This window comes from Trichomycterus rosablanca, chromosome 5, assembly GCF_030014385.1.
Source record: "Trichomycterus rosablanca isolate fTriRos1 chromosome 5, fTriRos1.hap1, whole genome shotgun sequence".
In the NCBI taxonomy this organism is placed as follows: Eukaryota; Metazoa; Chordata; class Actinopteri; order Siluriformes; family Trichomycteridae; genus Trichomycterus; species Trichomycterus rosablanca.
The window spans coordinates 43,085,515-43,104,287 of NC_085992.1; the positions used below are offsets into that span (position 1 = coordinate 43,085,515).

General features: G+C 38.0%; 1 long non-coding RNA gene across 1 annotated transcript; it reads right to left on the minus strand.

The window, feature by feature from the left end:
* Positions 1-2,735: 2,735 nt before the first annotated feature.
* On the minus strand, positions 2,736-4,749 carry LOC134314593 (uncharacterized). Its single transcript, XR_010012404.1, has 3 exons — positions 4,701-4,749; positions 3,884-3,979; positions 2,736-3,233 (listed from the first exon to the last, which is right to left on the minus strand). It is a non-coding gene; the product is annotated as an uncharacterized LOC134314593 (long non-coding RNA).
* Positions 4,750-18,773: the final 14,024 nt, after the last annotated feature.

An 18,773-nucleotide genomic window follows, 5' to 3' on the forward strand; every position in this document is an offset into this window, starting at 1 on the left:
AAAACATGAAATAACACCAATGTAAGAATAAGTTATTTATTAAAGTTATAAAACACTTTAAAAACAAACTGCCATTCCAAAGGCAATAACACAAAAAACAGGCTGCCATTCCAAGGCAATAACTGTTAGAGCTCGAAATATCTTCTATAATTAAATATTTCACAGTAAACACTCAACAGATAATGACACTGAAAATGTGAAAGACATTATCTTGAGGTAAACACAAAAGAGCACTTATCTCCCCCTGAACATCATTCATACCTACACAGCTGTATTGAAAGCAATCAATATTTAACCTTAACACCACCTCCTTATTTCTACACACATTGTACATTCTATTAGCTCCACTTACCATATAGGAGCACTTTGTAGTTCTATAATTCCAGACAGTATCCATCTGTTTCTCTGCATACTTTGTTAGCTTCCTTTTATCCTGTTCTTCAAATGGTCAGGACCCCGCAGGACCACCACAGAGCAGGTATTATTTAGGTGGTGGATGATTCTCAGCACTGCAGTGACACTGACATGGTGGTGGTGTGTTAGTGTGTGTTGTGCTGGTATGAGTGGATCAGACACAGCAGTGCTACTGGAGTGAAACGGACGCAGAAACAGTCTGGAATTGTAGAACTACAATGTGTTTCTATATGGTCAGTAGAGCTGATAGAATGGACAGTGAGTGTAGAAACAAGGTCAATGTCATGGCGTGTATGTTATGTTTATATATATATATATATATATATATATATATATATATATATATATATATATATATATATATATATATATATATATATATATATATATATATGCATTCAAGTGTCCTAATAATCATAATCAAATGTGAAAAACAAACTGCATAAACAATTGTACATCACAGTAAACGGTCTTTCCAGCATTAGGCTGAACATGCTGGTTGGAAAAATATTAATCTGTAATAATTTTGACAGTTGAATAATTCAGTCAGTCAGTCATCATATGCTTAACATTGTCTTTGTCTAGCTTTTAAGCTGTGAAATTTGCAATCAAATGAGCAGTAATATTCTGACAGAAAAGACCAAACAATCAAATAACGTTTGACTCAAAACAACAAAAAGTTAAATTTGTAACAGTTTACAATCAACTGCATTTTTAATTTACTTAGCCTGAAGCACACACGCTCACTGGCCACTCGATTATAGACACCTCCATGTATCTAATGTGTCTAATAGAATGAACAGTGAGTGAACATCTCTGCAGCGCTGCTGTGTCTTATCCAATTGTACCAGCAGAACACACACTAACACACCACCACCATGTTAGGGTCACTTTGTGAACTTTGGTGGTGGTGTTTTGGCGTGTGTTGTCCTGGTACAATTGGATCAGCAGGACACCCACTAACACTACCACCACCACAGAGCAAAGAGTGACTAACATGGTGGTGGTGTGTTAGTGTGTGTTCTCCTGGTACAATTGGATCAGCAGGACACCCACTAACACTACCACCACCACAGAGCAAAGAGTGACTCTAACATGGTGGTGGTGTGTTAGTGTGTGTTGTCCTGGTACAATTGGATCAGCAGGACACCCACTAACACTACCACCACCACAGAGCAAAGAGTGACTAACATGGTGGTGGTGTGTTAGTGTGTGTTCTCCTGGTACAATTGGATCAGCAAAACACCCACTAACACTACCAGCACCACAGAGCAAAGAGTGACTCTAACATGGTGGTGGTGTGTTAGTGTGTGTTCTCCTGGTACAATTGGATCAGCAGAACACCCACTAACACTACCAGCACCACAGAGCAAAGAGTGACTAACATGGTGGTGGTGTGTTAGTGTGTGTTCTCCTGGTACAATTGGATCAGCAAAACACCCACTAACACTACCAGCACCACAGAGCAAAGAGTGACTCTAACATGGTGGTGGTGTGTTAGTGTGTGTTCTCCTGGTACAATTGGATCAGCAGAACACCCACTAACACTACCACCACCACAGAGTGACCCTAACATGGTGGTGGTGTGTTAGTGTGTGTTCTCCTGGTACAATTGGATCAGCAGAACACCCACTAACACTACCACCACCACATAGTGACTCTAACATGGTGGTGGTGTGTTAGTGTGTGTTCTCCTGGTACAATTGGATCAGCAGAACACCCACTAACACTACCACCACCACAGAGTGACCCTAACATGGTGGTGGTGTGTTAGTGTGTGTTCTCCTGGTACAATTGGATCAGCAGAACACCCACTAACACTACCACCACCACAGAGTGACTCTAACATGGTGGTGGTGTGTTAGTGTGTGTTCTCCTGGTACAATTGGATCAGCAGAACACCCACTAACACTACCACCACCACAGAGTGACCCTAACATGGTGGTGGTGTGTTAGTGTGTGTTCTCCTGGTACAATTGGATCAGCAGAACACCCACTAACACTACCACCACCACAGAGTGACCCTAACATGGTGGTGGTGTGTTAGTGTGTGTTCTCCTGGTACAATTGGATCAGCAGAACACCCACTAACACTACCACCACCACATAGTGACTCTAACATGGTGGTGGTGTGTTAGTGTGTGTTCTCCTGGTACAATTGGATCAGCAGAACACCCACTAACACTACCACCACCACAGAGTGACCCTAACATGGTGGTGGTGTGTTAGTGTGTGTTCTCCTGGTACAATTGGATCAGCAGAACACCCACTAACACTACCACCACCACAGAGTGACCCTAACATGGTGGTGGTGTGTTAGTGTGTGTTCTCCTGGTACAATTGGATCAGCAGAACACCCACTAACACTACCACCACCACAGAGTGACCCTAACATGGTGGTGGTGTGTTAGTGTGTGTTCTCCTGGTACAGTAGGATCAGACACAGCAGTGAATGGAGTGAAATGGCTGGTCAGTGTACATGTATGGAACATTTATGCACATGTGCATTCAAGCTTGGTTTAGTGTTCCAACAAATCATTTTTCAGACTCAGCAGGCATGGTTTCAGTGGTTTACCATCATCCAGACACATCAGTATTTTCTGGACAAAGGTGAATGTGTGGATGAGTTTCTTTGGATATTGTAAATTGAAAGCATAGATCAAGCCAAACAACACAATGAATGCATCAGGCAACCAGGGAAGACCACTCACAATAATGCCCCCCTCAACTACAACAAAGATGCTGTTGGGGTTGAAGGAGTCTCCACCAGTATTAAAAGGAGCAACAGGAGTGTCGGTGATATCTGGCTCCTCTTCCTGCTGCAAAACACAAACACTCTAATGAGGAAAGTGGCAGAATGAAGGCTACAAGTCATGAACTGTATGTTCATCATTGCTCTTGTCACACTTTTATAGGTTTGCATTTTTAAGCCTGTGTTGATGCTTACACCTTGCATTTCTCACCTGGAAACAAACACACACACACACACACACACACACACACACACACACACACACACACCTCTGGAATGGCTACTCGCCGAATTGACAACACACTGACTTCAGACGCACGCCCTTCTACAAACCATCAAGTATAGGGAGACGCAGCCCCTGTAGGTGATGATGACGACAGGATGCAGCAAAATTCTTTAGTGCACTGACTAATCTGCCATGTGAAACCAAAAATAATCGGACCAAATGTATATAATGTGACATAACCACAAACTTTAGTTTGGCAAGTGTAAACAGGGCCAATCACTATAAGGCATTTCACAACTGTTAAGATAGACTTGCAAACATACAAAACTATATGGTAATCAAAATAATGTTCATATAGTTTTTGTATAAATTAATATGCATTTTTAAAGTCTGATACAATTATGTGAAATCCTGGAGGACACATTCAAGTTGGTTTACTTTATGATATGTATGCACTGAACTAATTGACATTTCCACATCACATTGCTTACATTGAAGGTCTTGAAGAACTCTGAGGCATCCTCGCGCAGGTAGACAGGAAGTGCGTGAAGGGACAAAGTGCGTCTTACATTGACATCATTTTCTTCCTTGACAAATAAAAAGAAATAGTTATTGTAAAAATTTAATCAACCACAAGTCTGTTCTGCCTATATCATCTCTACACACAAAATAATTTAGCCCTCCAATTCAACTTGGCAGTATAGTGGTTCAGCTCCATACTAATACATGAACTTATTTTAACTTTATTGTAACTAAGTATCGGACACATGAGTGTTGTACTGTATATATCCTTTAACCAGAAACAAAGTTTAATAATTTTGATACTGATAGGCTAGGTTATGTTGGGTTGACCCATAGAGACAAAAGAAAAACGAGAGACCGTTAAACAAGACAGTGATGGCAATTCCAGTCACTGCACTTAACTTGTGGATTTTCCTTGATGTGCCAAAAAAATCTCGCCAGAAATGGAAGTTCTACATGTGTTTCTAGGCTAGTCTCTCTTTTTACTTCCGAAAAAAGCTCGTTTAGTGAATATAACCGAGAAACAGACTGCTGCGAACATATGCTAATACTGGAGTCATGTTGTATTTGTCCCTAGTGCTGCACTTTAACTACTCATCATTTAAAAATGCTCATGCATTGTCAGTTAAGTAATAACCGAGTAAAAATAAACGAACTTTTTCCAAGCTGGCGTCAGATACTGATACAGTCACAAACCTAAGTTTGAAAAAATAAAGACCCACAAATTGTTTTCAAAAAACAATATCTGTGCCCTCACAAGTTTTAACAAACAAGTACTTAACTTACCCGTTTTGCTCAAAAAATCTTCTCATCCGTTAACGTGCCGCCATCTTCACCACTTTGAAAAGGTAAATCCGGGACACAGGGCACGTTGATGACGTCAGACGCTGGGTGTCTTTGTATACTCATAAGTTATAGTATAGGTGACGACGCTTACTCAAAAATATGTACTTAGGTAAAATTAAAACATAACAACAAGTTAATATAGTGCAAAACTTTAATGTTGGGTTAACTAAATAACAGGTTTTGATTGCTAAACCAATAAAATGTATAAGTTAACAGTACTGTTCGGGTTTACAGTGTGGAAAAGAGGTAAACAAGGAGATTAATCTCACTTATCAACTCCTTCAAAGAGCACACAACTTGATTGGAAACCCATACACGCCTCTTCATCATTTGGGAAATCACAAAGCAGTTGATGAATTTAGACTTTATAGTTTGCGTAGAGTTTATCAGCATTTTTTCTAAAACTGGTAACGTCTAAGATGTTTGTGAAACGTGTGTCCTAAGTTTTTAGCCATCATGTTTTTCATGACAAGCAAACTGGTAGTTGTGAGCTTGAACCAGCAACTTTCTAATCACTAATCCATTACCTTAACCATTGAGCTGTTACTGTTTGAATAAAATGTAGGTTTCACAGGCAATTTATTAAAATCAACATTAGAATCAGATTTAAGCATTTAAGATTTAAACTACACACCGTCCCCTTTAGGAAGGGAAGGTATAAGTTTGAGCACTCTGTCAATTGCATTTATCACAGCTTTATTATATCAGATTGTGGTTCTACTATAATGGGACTTATTTTTCATATAGACAAGAACATGGTGTGGTAACACCCGAGCCAGGCTGGGTTTTTTTATCGACCGTTTTCTCTGGTCCATCGTGACCCCCTACAATTTTAAACCTTGAGATATGCTGTTCATCCCAGCCACCCCGACTACATGTCTATGCAGACGCCCGACAGGCTGTGGGCATCGCTGTGATTGAAACCGAGATTAGTGGTGGACTAGAGTAATACAATGCTGTGTCATCCAAGTTCCTCACTTTCAGTAGGATTTATTTAAATGAGTGCGCCATATGCAGGGGCGCTGATCCTCTCTCAATGCGCGTTTATATGCAGCTCACCTAATTCTGTTTGTCTCTGCAGCGCCACTTCAAACGCGACCTAACGAGTAGATCACGGCCTACAATTAGTACTAATTAAGCAGGCCATTGATTAGTTTACTCTCCCCACAAAGCCTAAGTGGCTGGCTCCATGACGCCTGGAAGTCTGTGCACTGTTAAGCCCTCAGGTTCTTTAGAATGGACTAGATGATCCCGGTGTGTTTGATCATTCTGATGCAATTAAATGGATCAAAAGTGTTAAAGAAAACTGCTTTAAACTGCTTTAACTGATTTTTAACTAACTTACCTGTTTATCTAAAGTGATCTTTAAAATTGTGTAGCTCCTTGTGGTTCTTTGGATAAAATATGTAATTATTTGTTTATAAATAGTTTTTCGTTATTTATATTTGGTGTTAAGTTTGTTAAATACTCTATAGAATGTTAACGTTGTGTCATATCACACTTTGGCAGAGTTAGTTGGTATCTATACTCAACATTAGTCAAGAAATAAGCAATTCAAAGAAATATTTTGACTTAAAAACATCATTAGTTCACAAAACAAGTGTTTTTAAGCAATTTTTTTATTTTTTTATTTAAATAACAAGAGGTTTATATTTAAACTTGCTCATCATTAGTTCTAATAAGCTTCTGGTTATGTAGGCTTATTTTCACTATGTATGTCTGTATGTATGTTATCTATCTATCTATCTATCTATCTATCTATCTATCTATCTATCTATCTATCTATCTATCTATCTATCTATCTATCTATCTATCTATCTATCTATCTATCTATCTATCTATCTATCTATCTATCTATCTATCTATCTATCTATCTATCTATCTATCTATCTATCTATCTATCTAGATTTAGAAACGTAGGAAACCACAGCCTGTGTTCAGACTTTTCTACATTTCCGAGTCAGCCATTAGGTGCCAGGTATTTGGGAATTTGGAGAATAGTTCTGAAGTTTTCAGGCGCCAGAGCCTAATTCAAATTCTTGTCAGCAGACATCAAACGGTCTTCTCTCACCTTCGCTGTGCTTTAGGTGTGTCTCTATCAAGTCCGCTTTGGCGACACAACAGTAAAAACAAAACGCTTTAAACTGCATCAAATTAGGGCAGACAACTGGCGCTTCAACGAGGGAACAGTAAATAACTTTTTACACATATAAGACGACCCAACATGTGTATTGCAATAGGTTTTTAAGGGTTAAAATATTCGGTAAAATATAGTAACCTAAAATCAGACTGCTGAACAGCAATGGACAGGCACACCCCTCATAATCAATACAGTGATCTCCACAGGAACCCCCACCATACACACCCCATACAACCCATTCTGCACTCCGCACTTTACTCACTCGAACTTTATATATTTATATTCATTCACATTTCATCATTTTTGTACATCTGTACATAAAGAGTCTTAAATCAATACCTGTATATATTGAACAAATGGTGCTAGATTTATGTAAGTTTTATATAAGTTTTATGTAAGTTAATGTGTATATTTTTTGTAATTTATGTGTATTGGTGACTATGCACCTAAGATTTTCACTCACCTTTCACACCTGTGTTAATGTGACGTGACAATAAAGTGATTTGATTTGATGTTTACTTTGGTCATTACATTCAAGTAATGATAATAACGCTTGGACATAAGTAATGCTATTTTTGTCTTGATGCTGATGGCATTAATGATAACATGATAACATACCCTAACCTCAAACAATAATCGTTTCTGTATATTTCAATAATTTTTGGTTCTATTACAAATATACTATTGTAAAGGACTGTCTGTAGAATGGTTATGCTATTACAATCTAAAACTAAATTGTAAGTACCATTTGACTGGTCATGTACGCTGTTTCGCCTAAATCTTCAGCATAGTCAGTGGAGTCTAATAAAGCTGGCTTAATTCTTTAGCTGAGTTATCGGTTGTCCAGAGTGATTATATCAATCTGCCCTTGATTTCGCTGATTATTTACTATTGTAACTGGTCAGTTTTGTCGGATCACATGAGTCGATAGTCAATAATTGTCTCGGTGCTCAGACCTGGTGGCGCCTGGATAACAAGTGCACCCGACGTGTGAAAAACAGCAATTGCGACATCTATTAACTTTCATTACAACGCTCATCAAACACTTATCGTTTCGTCGACATCCCTTTGCTTTTGCAAATCCAGGTGTAACACCTCCTACAAATAGCCTAGTCCTAAAGCACTACTGCTGATCACATCATTTTACTTAACGAATCCACACTGTGTCAAGACTCCAAGACTATAATGGCTAAAAACTTTTCTGTAGCTTGGCTGTCAAGAAGCTCTCAACAAGACAACAGCCTTTTATTAAATACACCAGCTGTAGAACCCAGATATCACCAGAACAACATCAGCTTACTTCCTCAGCATGTGAACAAAAACGTCAAAGATGTCACAGAGACCCCATCTTCACCTACTAGTAAGTATAAACCCAATAGATGTACCTATAGATGTAGTAATTACTAAGTGAGTTTTGGAAAATATGCTTAAACCGACAGATACTTATATTTCTGTTTATGTTTAGACAGCTGTGGTTATACCTCGGGCTCTGAGAGTGAAGTTGGTGATGACAGTGAAGCAGAATCAGGACTGAACCGCCGGGTCCGAACCAAATTTACGCCCTACCAGATTACACAGCTGCAGAAAACTTTCAGCAAGCACAAATACCTGGGTGCAAACCAAAGGAAGAAAATAGCAGAGAAATTGCACCTTTCTGAAACACAAGTAAGGCCTGTCTCATTTTTGTTTGACTTATAATGGGTTATTCCAAGAGCACTGAGTTAGGATAGTAGTATATTAGTCTAGATAGATAGATGAATAGATGTGTGGGTGGATTGATGGATAGTTGGATGGGTGGGTGAATGGATGGATGGATAGACAGATACTGTAGATTGATACATGTGTATTTGTGTATTGGCCATTGAATAGATAACAATGGATTTTGTGTAGTAATTATATAGCAGCTCCACTTACAATCATTAGTAAATCTTTCTAGTTTATTAACTTACTTTATTTTACTGACTTTAGGTGAAGACGTGGTTTCAAAACAGAAGAATGAAGGTAAAGCGGGAGGTACAAGACACTCGGGCAGAATATTATGCATCAGCTCTGGTTTCACCTTTGCTTTTCCCGTCGCCACTACAGTTTCAGCACCCACAGAGTGGACAGTTCTCATCCACAACACAATACCTCCACTATACACAGAGATTATTACCACAACACATCGTTCATCCACACATAATTCACCCCACACTACTCCCATCATGTTATTACTGAAAACAACCAAATAACTACTGATATTTTACTTTTATAATAATGTACCAATGTTTTAATCCTGTTCTCATAACTATTAAGAAGATTTATTTATATTGTAAAACATGATCTGAAGTTAGACTGTTTCTCATGTTTTGTGTTTTTGTGTTGGAGTCTTAAAATAATAATGTATATAAATGAGCACTAAATATGTACATATCGGTTGTTTTATGTAAAAATAATAAAGACGTGTTATTAATTACCCACATGTGTAACTGAAATCATTGTTAATATATTACTGATGGTAATGCAGGCCAATAAGCTTGATAGTTGAGTGTAAAATGTGGTTTATTGGCATGATAAACTGTAACAGGGCTGGAACTTTGCCCCACATACCTGCAAGAATCAAAATATAATCCATTTGAAATATTTAGATAGATTTTTAAATAACAATTATCAGGATGTATGATTTTCGTGACTTGGTGATGATACCACATACAAATTTTTAAGAATCCTGACATTGGATTGTAGACTGCATTCTTACTGTCATTGAACTTAAAGTATTTAATTCATGTTTTTGTTTTTGTAAATCTGGTTATTATAAACCTTAAATCCTTCAAAAAGTGCATGTTAACGAGGTATAGACATCTAGTCATCTATAATTTGAAAAGGAGTAGTCAGGTCTGAATATTCATAGGTGAAAATAATGTCAGAAAACTACACCTTTATAACAAAAAGACAACGAAAGCTGGTCCATAATTACGGTAGCATGATTCATTAGTAAACATGCAGTCTAGATAATATAGGTGAAACCCCCCTTTGCTTGGCCCAGCTCTCTATAGTTATTTAATTAAATATTGCATTAGGCCCATGGAATGTTTCTTTTTAATCACCTGTCCTTTAAAGGGTTCTGATGGTCCTGGTCAGTCGATAAGAAAGAGACGTACATTTTTACAGTACTTCAGACTTGATCAGTCTCTCTGTCCCCACTTTCTGTTTGATGTTGGGTATGGTGTGGCGCGCCTCTCGGTCACTGTGGGTTTTCGCACCTGAACCAATCAGTGTGCCTGTGTTTGTGCGCTCCTTTGGGTAAATACACTCAGTCAAGCACCCCATCAGCGCGACACCCAGGCCGATCCGACACTGTGCTGCTGCTGCGCTGTTTGCATCCTCAAAGACACATCAAAGCAACTGTAATTGCCTGATTATTGAGATCCATTGAGCTCCGTTGTGTTTCAATCGCGGAGATTCACACCCGCTGAACAGGCGTGAACCTCTGGCGCCACTAAGTCTGCTAGGCTGTATTAACATGCGCCACCTACACTTACCGGTATCCGCAGCACTGGCTACCTCTGCTACCCTGACTTAATGCTTGGCTGCCTGTTGGAAATCAGCTGTCAGGGGTCTGCAATCAGACCAGTCTGAGGTGTTTTGTCAATACTACTTCCTATTAGCACACTTTTTGTTACACAGTGTATAATTCAGGTACATGCTGAAGAGGTAAATTTTCCAAATAACCTTTTACAGGTGTTTTAACCATTTACATTTACATTTTTGGCATTTAGCAGACACCTTTATCAAAAGTGACTTGCATTACAGTTACAGTATACAGTCTGAGCAATTGAGGCTACCTGGCAGTGGTGGGGCTTGAACCAGCAACCTGCTGATTACTAGTTCAGTACCTTAACCACTAGGCTACAGCTTGCCTATGTTTTTATTGGTGGCATAAAGAAAAATAAATCTATTTTCATAGAACGTAATGTAAACATCTGAAATAGGGAACAGTGCTTATTTTTACTGTAACAGGTAAACAATTAAAGAGCTAATTATTAAAGATTTCTTCTTTGGCCTAAGTGTTAAGGCATTTGCAAGCATTTTAAAACAGGATTTTGGTTGGGTATGGAGCTATTCGGAAACCCTAAGTCTAGTCAGGGTGCCAGTTTATGAGTTTACCAAAAAAACCTTAATAAAATATACATCATAGCTTTCTTGTTTGTATTTGTAGTATTGTATTTAATATAGTCATGTATGTTTCGCTGCTTTTAAAACAGTCCTTTTATAAGAGGATGATCAAATGTTAGGGAAACAACCACAGATTAATCAGAGAAAAAAACACACACATTAAACAAACAAACAAACTTATCTTTGTTTTCAAATAGCAAAAAAATTAAATAATACAATATGAACACACGTTTTAATATTCTGGGGTCAAACCTACAACATTGAGACAAATCATATAAAAAAACAAAGATTTATCATGTATAACTTAGTTTTTTAGGTTTGTGGATGGGTTACTGATCTTGTCACTGCAACAGAAAACAGAACTAATAAGTTTAAAGCTATCCTAATGTAAAACTTAATGTTTTGATTTTAAATGTTTCAGACGAGAAAAACACACCTAACTAAATTAAATCCAGCTTCAAAATGTTTACTTTATCTGGATTTTGGTATGTTCTGACTGTGTCTGTGGAAGTATGCACCCCTGGGTACTGTGTTTTTCTCCCACCTCACAAAAACAACAGTAGGTAGATTGGATACTTTAATAAATTGGGACTGAATCATTGAATGTGTAAGTGTGTGATTTCCACACAGTGCTTAGAAATATTAAATAAAAACATGATTCCCTTTGCTAAACAGCACAGACAGGCAAGGACATTTAAGAGAGCTGACTTTGAATACACATGGGCCTATTCAAAAAGATTTACTGTAAAAGCTGCCCAAAATGGCTCAACTACTTAAGTACTTGAAAATGTACATAAATGAACTGTTAGTGTTTTAAAATGTCAATGGAAACTGTTAACGTTCTATTCGGGACTGCATTACTGCACATACACTACATGATGTGTATATATAAACAGCCATTATTCAATGTTAGGAGTAAAAATATATAAGAATTTGTTTATATATTATATGTAGCTAAAATAATAACAATCAGCTAAAGGAAATGCAATAGGATTATTATGTAAGTACACAATTATTTTGTAGTTGTATGTATACAACTACTATGTATACACAGAGATATAAATGCTGGAAGCACTTGACATGTCAATGTATGTTATAAATAAAAAACCATTTATACAGAAATATGCATTGTGGGGACCCAGGTGAGATCCCAACTTCTGGTTTGTGTCTGTTAGGAGTCCTTGAAGGTTTTCCTTATAAACTCTGTTTTGCTTTACCGTACAAAACATGCCAAAGGTTAACTGGCTGCTTTAAATCTCCCAAGTAAATATGTGAGTGTGTGTTACCTTGTAATAGATTTAGGATCTGTCCAGGTTTTAACTTGATTAAAAAGCTGTTCAGGACTGGATGTCACAGTGGCACAGTTATTAGTGTGGGTGCTCTGACTTCTCCCGTCTTCCCAAAAACATGCACATAAGAGGCTTGCTTTTTTCGAATTTATGTGTAAATAAACGTGTTGTGCCCACTCATGAAGTAGTGCCTTGTTTAGGGTTTCTAAACAGCACACGAATTTCCTCTTCATCATGTTCCAGAAGTTTCAAACCTGTAAAAATATTATACATATAAATAGTGGTTTGTTTGTTTGGATTTTTAATGTCATGTTTTACACCCTTCGGTTACATCCACGACAGAAACTGTAGTTACTGTAGTTACAAGGTTCATCAGTTCACAAGGTAATATCAAACACAGTCATGGACAATTTTGTAACTCCAATTCACCTCACTTACATGTCTTTGGACTGTGGGAGGAAACCGGAGCACCCGGAGTAAACACACGCAGACACGGGAAGAACATGCAAACTCCACACAGAAAGGACCCGGACCGCCCACCTGGGGATCGAACCCAGGACCTTCTTGCTGTGAGGCGATATAATTAGTTTAAAGAAATTTAGAAATAATTAAATTAAATTAAATCAAATCAAGCAACCTGTAACTTTATGTCAAAGGGGGAAAAACTATTCCAGTAAAGTAGAGAATAAAATGTTTAGTAAAAATAAATGCAAGAAAAAATAAGGCTATGATAATGAGTAATATTGAAGTTTACACTAGCTTGTATAATCTGTAATAAGTGTATGTGCATTCATGTAGCCGGACCAGTTATATGGATTTAAAAAAGTTCACACCCTGATTGAATCTAATGATAAAATATTGTGTAAGCAATATTTAACTGCATATTAAAGTACACTAATCAACGACCATTTACTGTACATTTCCTTTCCAGCTTTTGTAATCTTTTGTTCAGTATGCATGCATCACCACAAGGAGGCACTATGTGCATTTCAAACCTTCATCAGTGGCGTTGTTCAAACTGATAAGTCTGGACTCCACAGCATGGTTAGTGTGAAGTATGGCCACTCATCATGTGACAAAGCATCACTTCCACACAATGGAAAAAACTAATTTCCTATCAGCCAGTACAAATTGTAACTGATCTGAGCAATTGGAGGATTAACCAGGAATGTGCCAATTATCTTTGAGTGCTGTGTTAAGTACAGCAGGCTGGGGACAGACACAGTGGAGCCAGAGACATGGATGCCCATTGACAAAGCTTTGGAAAGGACAGTGTCTGCCTTTTTCATGGGTAATATTTAAATGAGTTGCATCCTGTACACATTGCATAAACTCACACATTGATAATGAAGAGCTATCTTGAATTAATGTATTTATTCGAACATTTTCAGTAACTGCTTTGGCCATTTATAAGTTGTGGTGGATGCTGCACTATTTACATTACATTTACATTTTCGGCAGTAGCAGACACTCTTATCCAGAGCGACTTAAAGAAGTGCTTCCATAGTAGACATTACCTTACTCTAGTTTAAGTAGAAAAAAGTCCAAGAAACCCCAGAAACACTAGACCCCAAAGAGGGTGCCAGTTCATTAAAGGACATCACACACGTAAACATTTACTCGTTCACAAAATGCAATTTAGAAGAGACTAAATGTCTTTTGCAAGTTTTTGGAAGGTGGAAGGAAACTAGCATTAGCATACATAAATAATTTTGATGTTAAGATTTTCCCAGACAGTTACCAAAGACTAAACCCAGATCCACAGAACTTGTGCTGATGAAGCAGCACCACTGTGTCCCTGAAAAATTAATGTCTAAAATATTTGTGCTATCTTATTTACACTGGAAAATACCCTACACATTTTTAGGCGGGCCGAGAAGCAACATAAGTTACTCACTTGAAAGTACTGTATACTATGGCAAAGTGCAAACATAATAAACAAATTACATTAAATACATACTTTCTTTGATTACTGTGAACCTAACACACTATTCTTTTTTTGCACTTAATGTTTTGATTGCACCTATTGCTGTATTGTAAAATAAAAATGGATACAACTTCATACAACCAGCTGCAACGAAGAATCCTAAACAATTGGATCCAACTGTCAATATAAAACACAAATATCTGAACAGTGTATTAAACTAATGTCTGTAAAATTGTAAAAAATATATATAATAAAACTGTGTGGGCCACTTGGGTAGCGCAGCAGTAAAACACGCCAGCACTCGTGTGTTCAAATCTCAGCTCTGCTAATGACAGGCTGATCTGAGCATGGGAACGCTGGAGGAGATTTCTTAAAACTGCCGCAATTACGACCTCTACTGGCTGATTCATGACACCTGCACAAATACGGGGGAATAATGGAGATCGGGGTGTGACTCTCCATATGCCATACGGATCTCCATAAGAACCCACCTCAGGCAGTTGAAAAGGAGCAGTCGGCTACTGCACACATGTCGGAAAGGGTGTGTGTTAAGCATGGTCCTCCTTGGTCAGGAGTGGAGATCTGCAGCAGTAGATGAAGCAAAATGTGATTTGGTAATTGCATACAACTAGACCAAGTGAAAAATTGGGGGGCGTTTATAAAACATGTAAAATAAATTAATATTAGAAGATTTTGACTGTTTGCTGTGACTTTTTACTTTTAACATTCCAGATTTACTAACTGCGCAAATGTTGTAAACACACTGTTTAAATCTGAACTTACCTTTCCCCCACTACATATGATTTCTAAACAGGGCCAAATGCAATATACTGTACTGCCGTCCTGTCCAGGGTGTTACTGTGTGCCTTGTGCCCTTTGAAAAAGCTGGGATAGGCTCCAAGACCCCAAGTCACCCTAATTGGATAAGTGGTTAAGTGAGTGAGTGTTTTAACCCAATGCAAACCTACATACTGCACTACATGCCCCTGGTAATCCAGCCACCGAAAACTGTACTTGTATAAAAAGCACTTAATTGAGTAAAATAAATTTTTCTTATTTCAAAATTATTTACGTTAGCGCAAAAAAACTTACAACATTATTTAGAATAGTTATGTAACATTTTACTACTCACCTCTAAAAAAATCAGTCATGATTTCACCCAGTAGATTTTACTGCTGTGTTTTCTGCAACCTGAAAATATATTAACACAATATACACTAATACAGCTGTTTACTGCAGCTGTGTTTACTACTGTTTTGCAGACAGTGCAATTACCACTCAAACTGTGTCTGTTCAATCTTTTAAACAATAAAACATAAATTCCTGTTGACTGCTAACCCTTTGTTCCACTGGACTTTCATGCCACTCTATACACACCATTGATCATGGCACCGGCCCAATATTTGATGAGGATGGCGGTGGCGTAAATATTTCTCTTTTCTCACACTACCGCAGTAATGAGCACTTCAGGGACTGTAAGTGGCCACTCGTTGGGTTTGATACTAAATAATGATACATCAGGCCCTCATCCTTTGGTACATGCACCAAAAATGCATTTATTATCTGTCTTTTATTCTCACAAAAATAGAAAGATTGTTATAATGTGTACATAAGGGTGAGTTTTGATCTTCTAATTTGATCGTATAGCAGCCTGACCTTGATTAAATACTTCTAAGATTAAATAAATCTAATTTATACAATCTAATTAATATAATAGCCATTGGGGCAGCACGGTGGCTTAGTGGGTAGCACTGTCGCCTCACAGCAAGAAGGTACTGGGTTCGATCCCCAGGTGGGGGCGGTCCGGGTCCTTTCTGTGCGGAGTTTGCATGTTCTCCCCGTGTCTGCGTGGGTTTTCTCCGCGAGCTCCGGTTTCCTCCCACAGTCCAAAAACATGCAGTCAGGTTAGTTGGAGACACTGAATTGCCCTATAGGTGAATGGGTGTGTGTGTGTGTGTGTCTGCCCTGCGATGGACTGGCGTCCCGTCCAATGCGTTACTGTGTGTGTCTTGCGCCCACAGAAAAGCTGGGATAGGTTCCAGCACCCACGAATGAATAATAGCCATTGTCTTATGCAGTATTTCCCCATACAGTTTATAATATAAAAGCAATATGTAAGGCAGCTGCACCATGCAAAACATGTCACTGAAACAATGTCCTCATGCATTTACTTTAAGCAAACCAAAGTTTAATCAAACTTTTCCTTCATTCATTCATTAATTTATTCATTTATTCACTGTGTTTTACCACCACTTCATCTTGGTCAGGGTTGCAGTGGGTCTGATTCATTAGGTGAAAGGCAGGAAACACTGCAAACAGGTCACCAGTCAATTACAGGACACACACACACACACACACACACTCCGGGCTATTTCTAGTAGCTTCAATTGGCGTCACCGCATGCCTTTGGATTTGTGGGAGGAAACTGTAGCAGGAAACCCCCACAGACTTAAAGAGAACATGCAAACTCCACACAGAAAGGACCCTGACCGCTCAGCTGGGAAACCAAACCCAGACCATTCTTGCTGTGATATAATAATAATAATAATAATAATAAGTTAAACTTATATAGCGCCTTTCTCAATGCTCAAGGACGCTTTACAACATTTTACAATACAATACAATACAATACTTTTACAATACAATACAAAAACTATGAAAAATGCTCAGTAAAGAGAAGTGTTTTAAGCAAAGATTTGAAAATAGTGAGGGAAGACGCAGAGCGGAGAGCCAGAGGAAGGGAATTCCAGAGGCGAGGGGCAGCACAGGTGAATGAACGGCCACCCATAGAAGCCCGCTTGAACCTGGGTACAGCCAATAAGTCAGAGTCAGAGGACCTAAGACTGCGACAGGAAGAGTGATACGTTAGTAAGTCAGCTAAATATACCGGGGCCAGGCCATGTAGCGCTTTAAATGTAAGTATAAGTAATTTATATTTAATTCTCAAAGAGATAGGTAACCAGTGCAGCTTAGCCAGTACAGGTGTAATATGGTCATATTTTTGGGAAAATGTAAGGATCCGAGCAGCAGTATTTTGGATACGTTGGAGAGGGCGGAGGGTTTTGGCAGGAAGCCCATATAAAATTGAATTGCAGTAGTCAAGCCGGGAGGTGACTAGAGCATGGACCAGAGTCTCAGCAGAGTCTTGTGAAAGCAAAGGACGAAGGCGAGAGATATTGCGCAAGTGAAAATAGGCAGATTTGGAGACCGATGCTAAGTGATATGAAAGCACTAAACACTGCACCACCACCTCATAATTAAACCTGTAATTATTAATAATTATTGAAGTTCTTAGGTCACATTTCTGCTTCAATTAAGAGATAAATTCAAATTAAGAGATAAAGAAAATATCGTTGAGGCAATATTAGAAATTTTAAAGATTTTTGATATTTTTGAAATACACTGGTGTGCACTTTATTTTTGACTAAATACGCCTATTATAAAGGGTGGAAACTAACATCCAGTCTAACATCTAATGTGTCCAGAACATACAACTGTAAAGTCAAAATAATATAGATGGTCAAATGTGTCAGTCTTTAATCAATGGGTTAGTGATAAATTATCATCTATCATGTACAGTATGTCTGCATGCAAACAAACCAAACAATGCATTCCAAGTTATGGAAAAGGACCAGACAGGGTACAAATATCACCTAACCAGTCCAAGTAACCAGTCCAGAACCAATATACTTTAAATAATAAACAAAATGCAGCTGCTACATGGACATGCATGTAAAAGAAATGTATAAAGTTTTTATATATGGAGACATCATTTGGCAAAGAGATCAAGTAGCATTTCTCATAGACAAAAGCTATGAAATTCAAATTCCACTTCATTTTTTTCCTGGTACAGTGAACATTAGCAGTAGCCAACAGGCTTCACCTAACCACATTCTTAAGAGAAACAATTTTGTTCAGGAAAAATCAAGGTTAACCTTTAGTCATATTTATTGTCTGCACATGAATCACGATCACATATACAGCGTTTACATGCTTTTTATCCAGAGTGACTTACTACAAAAGTATTTAAACCCACATACACTGCTTTTAAAATATCTGATGTGTCAGTATATACAATAGTAGAGAAGATGAATTAAATGTGCATATAACCCATAAAAGTAATTCATTGACATATTATCTACCAGAAATGTCTGAATGCATTTACTTCATGGTCTCAATCAAACCCAACTTTAAACTAACTTAAGTAAGTTAGTACTTACTTTTTAAGAACTTAAAAGTACAGGCTGTTTTGTTATTATGGTATGGTTTTTTTATTATGATATTGTTTGTAGGTTTTGTCACCCTAGCATTTTTGTTGCTGTGTCAGGTGGTGCAAACATCCAGCCATATATGCAGATCAATCAAAAAACAATAATGTCATGAAAAGCAGTTTGACCTCATTTAAAGAACGAGAAGAAAGCCATCTACCAGCTTGATTGAAAGCAGGGTTAGAACGCAGGGTCAGCCAATTATACAGCGTCCCTGGAGCTTAAAACCTTGCA